The sequence below is a fragment of the Lycorma delicatula genome, chromosome 9, assembly GCF_047948215.1.
Source record: "Lycorma delicatula isolate Av1 chromosome 9, ASM4794821v1, whole genome shotgun sequence".
NCBI classification, from domain to species: domain Eukaryota; kingdom Metazoa; phylum Arthropoda; class Insecta; order Hemiptera; family Fulgoridae; genus Lycorma; species Lycorma delicatula.
Genome location: NC_134463.1, coordinates 62,642,433 through 62,650,098, shown reverse-complemented (window position 1 = coordinate 62,650,098; position 7,666 = coordinate 62,642,433).

Sequence of the window (7,666 nt, the reverse complement as noted above, 5' to 3'; positions counted from 1 at the left end):
TCATAAACATGCAGCTGTGGCCGGGTAGTTCCGAGCACTTGCTGAATTCTTCATTTCGACTTAAAATCTCGTCCTTACAAGTTGTGCAAAAACGAAGGAGAATGATCACCAGTTCTACTGTGATTTCTGTCAAAAAATTATGGCAAACATTAACAAGGACAACAAATTTCTAGAAAAGCTGTGAATGTTAGTTGTCACATCTCACACATTACATGAAAAAGCAGAACTACTGTTACCGGGCAGACAGCAACCCCTATGAAGTTAATGAATGCCTTTACAAGCAGCAGGTAATAGTATGGTATACAGTTTCGTCACATGGGGTCATCGGATCATACTTTTTCAAAAATGAGGAGCAGATCACAATGACTGTCATTTTGAATCTCTATGTTCACTTGCTGTAATTTTTATTACACCTGCATTGAACAATTCCCACATACGCATAAAGCCTGTCATCTCAAGATTCAGTGACATTCCCTGGCCCTCAAGATCATCAGATTTGTCACTTAATGATTTTTTCTAGTGAGAATACCTTATAGTTTATTCTGTAAGTCAGCGCCAAAGACACTGGGTGAATTGAAACAAGCAATTTATGGCATCCCACTAGAGACATTGCAGCAGGCAATGTGGAATCTCAAGACAGATTGGCAGAGTGCATACATGGAGATGGATGCCATCTACATTAAGTAACTTTCAAATCTGATATATATATATATTTTTTTTTTTTTTAAATTGTAATAGCTATGTTTCTGTTAATAAATTTGTCGGTTGCATTTTTCACAGGTTCCCATTTTTTTAGTGTCACCTTTATGTGGTAATGGCGGTGATAGCCATCGTAGTGGTTCAATACATTCATTCCCATTGTTTAAAACAATTACTTCTCTTTCTTTCATAAATTGTAAAAAAAAAACAATTGTTAAGGAATATGTTATGAGAGAAATATCAATATATTTTACTTTATTTTTAAGATTTTAATAAAAAAAAATACCCAGTTCTCACAAATATAGAAGTAGAATTATACAGCTAAAATTAAAATAAAATTTTGTAGGTTAAATATATATTATTTTACCCATCCAAATATAAATTTTGTACATTAGTTTCTCCTTTTAAAATCATTCTCTTAAAACGTTAAGCATAAGTCGATGACCATCCTCAAAATAAAGTACCACTATTACGTAATTTGTACTAACACAAACCTTCCTGAAAATATTGTTCCTAGCATGACTATGAAGACATTAAATATGACTCAACAACAATAAATTTAATTCTAAATTTTAGTGATATCTAGCTACAAATAAAAATTTAAAAAAAAGAAAGTATTTTCAAAAGTGATAGAAAACCTGTAGGAAAATAAAAGCTTACAATTCATTTGACAGGGCTCTGACTAAAAAAAGTATGTTTCTAACTTATATTTCACTGATGAAGTATTTTATATTTTTTTTAGCATAAGACCATATAAAAATGGAACTTTAAACCAGTAGGGATTTATGATGATAATTTGGAATTGACAAAGAAAAAATCAAAAAAAAAAATCAAATATTCTAATTAATTTAAAAGAATTACTTGAATAAACAACCTTACCAGAAGGCATTTGTTATCCTTTTCCACTGTAATATATAACTGCTGATTTAATTTACAATTCTTCACCAGTTACCGTTGTAATTATTTTTTAATCTTTTAGTTATATTAAGATGTTTGCATTTTAATAAGATTATAATAGAACATTAAGTATAAAAACTATTAGTTTTCTAATGATGAAACCTGGTTTGATTAAAATTGTGTAGATAAATTTTAATTCCATATAAACCGACAATACCTAAAGATACATACATTTTCACACATGAGAAAAAATATTTTTAAAGTAAATTACATATATTTATTTTTTTATTTATAAATTACACTTCCCTAAAAAAATTAACAAGTTAAAAGAAAACTAAGGTAAAAAAAGGTACCGAGAATAACATTTTCTGAAAGAAGTTTTAAATTATTAAATGTATAGAAAAGAAATAAATAAAATGTTCTGTCAAGTACATATTTTTACTACAAAAATACCACTGTACAAAAATATATATATATATATAATAGTAACACACTGCAAAGACTGCATGCATAAAGAAAAACATACGGTACAATAGATTTTATACATATATATATATATATATATATATATATATATATATATATATATATATATAAATGACAAGTGTTAAAGCAAAGAAATAAGGCATTTCAACTTCACAACTAAATTACATGCAAATGAAAGGATATATAAATGAAGTTTCTAAAAGTAAAAAATTTTACTTGTTGAAATTATAAAACAAAAATAATTTTTAAAATCTGTATAATTCAAATATAATCAATCCCAAAAAAAAATTAGAAAGCATCCTGAACAGCAAGCAAAATAATCCAAGCAATAATTGACTACTTGAAATATAAACCTGTCAGGAACTTTTTTTAAATATAATTCTTGTTTATTTAACAGTAAATATATGAAAGTATATAATAAATTTTACAATCCTATAATTTAGAACAAGTCATTTTAATAAAAATTATAATAAAAACCAGCAAATAGATAGTATAGCATAATGCAGTTCAGTGTATTTCCTGGCTGCATATCCAGAACACAAAATTGCATTAACTTACCTAACATTTATGTTAACTTGTACAAATATTGAAATACAAACTGGAATTAAGTAAATATAAAAGTATATAAAGTTCACAGTAAATGAAAACTACTAAAACTTTTAGAAATTATTATTTTTAACAGTTATAACAACCATGTCCATAACCAGTAGATAGAAGAAAGTTCTAACTTAGACTGGGATTTAAAAAAAAAAGAAGCCTAATGGCATATTAATCTTTTAACTGAACCCCAGTGTTGGTCATTGGTTTCAATTAACAGTAAAAAAAAACCAGAAATTTTCATAAAATACAATTGCACAAATGACTCTAGTTGGTTATTACGTACCACATCACACCTTCCAAGAGGAACTAGTGAAATGGTTTATAGAAAACCCTCTCCTCACGTTAAATTCCCTTACCCAAACAATTTTTAACATTTTCCCCTCCTAAATATAGAAACTCTCTTGCTCAGAAAATCACATTAAAAATTACGAGATTTTATATCACTAATTTCCTCTATCTAGACAACGAAATGCCAATTACTGAATAATTGCTAGCATTAAAATTTATTTACAGAAAATAAGTAAAAAATTATTTATAGTATAATTATTCACAAGTGGGAATAATAATTGGGCAAGTCTAATCTTTTGAATTAGATTCAAATACATTTTAAACTATAAATAATATTATTATGTACTTTGTGCAACAGAAATTCAAAAATTAAGTTGCAGTATAAATTTTGGAAATTCCAAGAATATACATATTCTCATCTACAATACCAGAATGATGTATATATTATAACTGTCTTTCCAGGAAATTACCTATTTTATATGAGAAACAATTCATGCACGTAATGTTTTAATGTTCACAATGTTCATTGTAATGTTTTGTTCACATCTGTAATGTTTTAATGATATACATTATAACTGTTTTTCTAAGTTATTGCCTTTCCAGAAAATGGCTGATTTTATAAGAGGAACAATTCAGATGGGCTTGACTAGAAGTAGAAAAACTAATTTAACAACGTGATTTGCCTAAATAAACAGACCTTCCAGGTCTCAGAATATGTGATTTTATGTCGAGTAAAAATAAAAATCATCTAGCAGTTAAAGTGTACTGCGAGTCGTTTGTAATTGAGTAAACTAAACAGTTTTTATTTTTCTTGTAATGTTTAGAGAAATTACTGTATTACATTCATGACTATCTATTCATGTCTAGTACCATTTACAGTTAGTCAAATTTAAAAATAGGTTAAACTTTTTTTGTGCTAATAATAAAATGTCTTGGATAGCAAGAGAATTAATGATCACATGACTGAAACTTGTCCAATTAATTCAGAAAATAACACAATAATCCATTTTTAATCTTCAATAATGCTAAAAATCACAAATAGTGCTCTTTAATAATAATAATGCTGGTTCTCATTTGCAATCAATTCTAAAATACGAGTTAGTTTTTTCCCCATCTAACGTTATTCCACTTGACCAGAGAATTATAAAAACATTTTAAACAAAAATACCGTAAGTCTGTTTTAACACAATATCAAACATAAATGAAGATTATATTGATTAGGTTAAGGATGAATTTAAAGAATACTGGGCTGTCACAGAAAGTACAGGCACTAACTGCTTCAGAAAAGAAAACTTCTGAAAGGAATCAATGCCAAATGAATCAATAGAAACATCAGTAAAGTCATGTCAGAACTGGAAAGCCATTAAGATTACTTTCATTAAAGATTACCTTGATATGAACTTAAATTAATGAAAGAATTGCTTAATTTTATCAGAATTTATATAAAATTAGAATGTAAAAAATTTTTTTAAAAAAGTTTAACAAAAAAATTTTAAAAGTTTCATTGTTTAATTTTTTTTGAAATGTACATTTCAAATTCAGTATAGTAAATTTCTGCATATTCTTTTATTTTCTATCATAACATAGTAAATCAGAAAGCTGCTTTTCTTTCTTTTATGTGCCACAGGTTTCCATTCTCAACAGAAAAGGTTTTGGCCAAAATTCATCAGAATAATCCCACTTTTATTAATTGCCAGAATTCTAGGCAAGTGTTAGAAAATTTAAAAATAATTTAATTATTATGGTTTAAACATGATTTTAGTGAGTTGATAGATAATCTACACTGAGGATTATATTTTAAAGCAAACATGAATTAAGTAATATGTTTGATGAATTTTTTCAAATAACAATGACATTATGTAAAACAGTTCATAAACTAAACCGAAATTACAATTATTTAAAGTAAATAAATTAAACTGATTAATAATTAGTTTAAACTGCATACAGAAACATTTTGTTAATTCATTTAACAGCCTAAAGCTTGTTTTATGATTATCAGCTTCTTTTCGTTTGCCTTACTTAGGCTGCATTTGATTTTAAAATCGTCTATTTCTTTAAGAGGGCACTTTCATTTCATAATACTTCCAACATTTGGACAATATTTAGTTCAGCAAGCATACAAGAGGTTTTAATGTTATCTACCGAAAACTAACAGTAATTCATTGCAGCATTATTTTATGCTGGTCTATGCAAATTATTCATGCATATAAGCTGCTCCTTTTCTGGGTAAAGATTCTATAACTGCCAGAGGGATTGACAACTGAATGGATTCTCACTGTCAGGAAAATGATTCTCTTTTTTGAATGAGGCTGTTCATCACTTTTGGGCAGATCACCCCTTTATCACTGTTCACCCTTTTCTCTTATCCATATTCTTTCATCCCCAATAGTTTTCTGTTGATTTTTTTTTCAGAAATCCAATAACAATTTTAAATAAGTAGACCCCTCTACTGAGTTACTGCATCACTATAGCTTGCTGCCCTTATACCAGTTTAGGGACTCCAATTCTTAACCAATGATTGCACAAAAATTCAATCTGCGACTGAGGTATATAGCATATAACATTGTTTCTCTTAATTCTTCCCAATACAATATAATAAACTGTCACAAAAAAAATTATCACAAAAAACTATACAAATAATATTAACTAAACAATCTCACATTTTATCATAGCTACAAATAACAGTAAAAATTAACTGAACTTTTTCCAAACTAGTGTAAAATTGAAAACTATTTACCCAAATAGTACTTGTGCTCACCAATATTCAAACACACTAAACTTTTAGAAAATTAAAGTCAATAAACTACATTGCTCAAAAAAGAAAAAACTTACTGATAAGGACCACATTGTATAACGGGCAACATATTGTTGTGCACATAAGCTGACAGGTGGCTTACCGCACTATTAACTATACTGATAACTCTGACAATGTACTGAATTAAGAGATGTTTTCATAAAGGAATGACTATCTAACTGTTCCACCCGTCCTATTAGTCTATCTCTCTTGCACGCAATGTGCACAACTATACGCCACCTGCTATATAAGAATTATCAAAGAACAATGTAGAACATATAATGCCAAGATTTCATGAAATAAATAAAAAAGCTATGAAAAAAGAAATAAGTAGAGAAGGCCTCATTTATCAGAGCTCTTTTACTTATTATTTATTACTAAAGCTGACAATTATTTTTCTAACAACATTAATAAATTCAAACTCAAAATAATGTGTTCACCAGAAATATTAGCCAATAAAGACCACAAAAAAACAAAGAATTAAGCACATCTGATATATATTCCAGGAAAAATAAGTTTAAAATTAAACAAATAATGGTAATTTCAATAAAAACATTATATGAAGTAAATCTATGTACATAAACTCAATCTCAATTTTATTTGATTAAAACGGTGCACTGAAAAGATGGAAAGAAAAATTTTACATCTGTAATCAAAATCAATACATTAAATAAAAACTTAATGATTCTGAAATTTCTATTCAGTAAATAATTGAAAACCATACTGGTTTTGACTGCACATTACATATACAGTTATCTGTTAATGTTTTTAAGTGATAATAAAAACACACTCATTAAATAAAATCACAGCTAAGTGCAATGAAAAAAAATCACAAAGGTACAATAAAATTAATATCTTTACTTAATATCATCAGTTTAATCATGATTTTTCTTCAGGAGTGCTTCTCTGCTTGTTTTACTGAATTTTCAGCTGGATGTAAAATATTTTATTACATTTATATGTAAATTAGAAGTTATTTGACATCAAGCTGAAGATGCACTGAGTAGTAAAAAGGCGCTTCTGGAGGAAAATGTAACTGATTTTTAAACTGATTGATGATAATTTTAATTATCTCATTAGATAAATATTGTTATAAATATATTTTCAAATTAAGAGAAAAATATAACAATGAGTTTTACTGAATTTTAGTTGCACTAGTATTTGGTAAACTCAAAATGAAAATAATCATATCATAACGTTTTCAAAACCTTTTTTACAGTTTCAAGCTCTAAGTATTAGTAAAATGCAGAACACACATTGTATTTGAGTTTACTTATATATGTTATGGATTTTTACTACATTATTTACTGTAAATAACACACATTAAAACCAATTTCTCAGACAATGAATACACACAAAATAAATAAGTATGAATTGATATAAAACTTCATCCACAATTGATAGAACATGAATTGTTTATATTACTAAATAAGTAGAATTATTCAATGTTCTTTATTTTATTTAAATACATTTTTTTAATATAATGAAACCTTTTTTTTAAATCTTAAACCATGATTTTGATCTAGAATTTCTGAGTTAATCTCTTTAAGCACAACCATTTAGTCCCTTTAAAATTAAATCATGTAAAAGAGAAGAAAATGTTTTAATAAATCTCAATAATAATAATAATAATACTATCCAATTTTTCTTGCCTTAACCTACAAATAAAATCACGTACACAGCCATTTTGTGGGCTTTGCTGTAGTTTTCATTTATGCACTGTAGTATTTTCTGAGAGTGAACTTACATACTTATAAATATATTATTTTGCTAGTTTTCATGGCGTGAGTGGTAGCGTCTCGGCCTTTCATTCGAATCTCAGTCAGGCATGGCATTTTCACATGCTACAAATCATTCATCTCATCCTCTGAAGCAATACTTAACAGTGGTCCCGAAGGTTAA